Raw genomic sequence first — 1,809 nt, forward strand, 5'->3', positions numbered from 1 at the left:
GCTGAGGCTCACTCTTGAATATTAGCCACATAGCAGGCACACAGTAAATAATTTTTGTGACAAGATATTCAATTAGAAACAAAAAGGTCATAGAGTGTTGACTTTGTCTATTTTTGTACTGGTATATTCATAATACTACCTAGATCTGTACCTAGCACCTAGGAAGCACTCAATAAGCACTGTGGAAAAAAGGAAAAGAGGGAGAGGAGGAGGGAGAGAGGCAGGGAACAAGAAAGGGAAAAAAAAGGGAAGAATAATGGAACTGAGGATCTACACTTTTTGTATATTTGTAATGAATTTCCTATGAGGTTAAATTTTTATGGTATTTTTTATGGATATGTGATTATGCTGCTTGGTGTCTATCTGTATGGGACACATGTAAGATGGGTCACATATAGATTTTATAAGGGGCGATTTGGAGATAATGACTTGTGGCTGCAATAACGAGAGGTAATGTGCAATATACCCAGTGTGAAGCCTGGTGACAGGAATTAAATTAACTCATGTCACTACTGTGAAGCAAGGTTAACTTGAACTGAACTGTATCACATCTCTGCATCCACTTAATAATGGCCCTGCCACAGGATGGTTAGGAGATAAATTAACTGAATTGTGATATAAAGCAAGCTTGTAACGATGCCCAAAAGTGAGACAATCCATATGATATTAATATTCCAAAAAATCCATCTTGAATCTAACTACAAAATAATTTTGAATTAAACTTTGTAGAAATGATTTTAGTAAGAGGATTTGGGGGATAAAACCTACCTTCTCTCCTGTTTCCTCATCTCTTAATGGAAGTTGCACAACTCAAGCTTAAGGTTTTTATACAGCAAGCATATTGGCTGTTCCCAAATAATCAGTGTTTGTATTTTTTGAAGAATAAAGTTCAGGCAAATGGTAACTTATCGTAGGTTAGTTTTTTCTTGTGTACTGTATTAGCATGGCTTTCTCCTATAAAATATTTAATGACACTTAAATTTATCAGTGACATTTTAAGAAACAGTGTTTCTCTTTCAATCATGGTTAGGTCAGGAGGAAACCATTTTTCAGATTATAATTATAGCACAGAAAAATGTGCCACAGTTAATTTTTTTTTGACAAACTGCAGCAGTTTGATAAAATTTCTTAACCTTTTATATGATTATATTCTAAAATTTAGTGAAAGAATTTGAGCCTTCTTCCTGAACAACGAGAACTAAGGTAACTTGGAGGCAGGGAGGTGGGGGAGGGGGCATACACACACCTAGGAATTGCCAGTGATGAGAAAAGGGGTGTATCCATATCAAAAGAAATGATAATGCTACAACCCAATATCAAAATTTTAATAATGGAATTATTCTTTCAACAAATATTAACTCAAATATCTTCTATACAGACACTTGGCTAGTCATAAAAATTAAAATAGGAATAATACACACATTCCTATAAGACATAAAGTATGTAAGCAAAATAAAGAACTACAGCAATATTATCCCAAAATAGAAATGCCAAAAGATTGTCTTCACTGTCAGTATAAAGATAAAATTAGTTACTTTTTGAAGGCAGAGAAGACATATACCTTTTCTGGGAGAAGATAGAAAAGACTTTCTATAGGAGAGGAATGAGAGCTAAATTTTAATAATGATGAAGAAATTACCAGTACAGTGTGGATGAGGGGCATTGTAGACAGATAAAGAAGACTATGCAAAATTGTGAAAGTGTGAGAGTGCATAATAGTATTGGGAAAAATGCAAGCATTGTATTTCAAATTGCCTAAGAGGTGCAGGTGGGAGACAAAATTGAAAAGTAAACTGGGACACTGACATG

The sequence above is a fragment of the Hipposideros armiger genome, unplaced genomic scaffold (assembly GCF_001890085.2).
Source record: "Hipposideros armiger isolate ML-2016 unplaced genomic scaffold, ASM189008v1 scaffold_142, whole genome shotgun sequence".
Taxonomy (NCBI): Eukaryota; Metazoa; Chordata; class Mammalia; order Chiroptera; family Hipposideridae; genus Hipposideros; species Hipposideros armiger.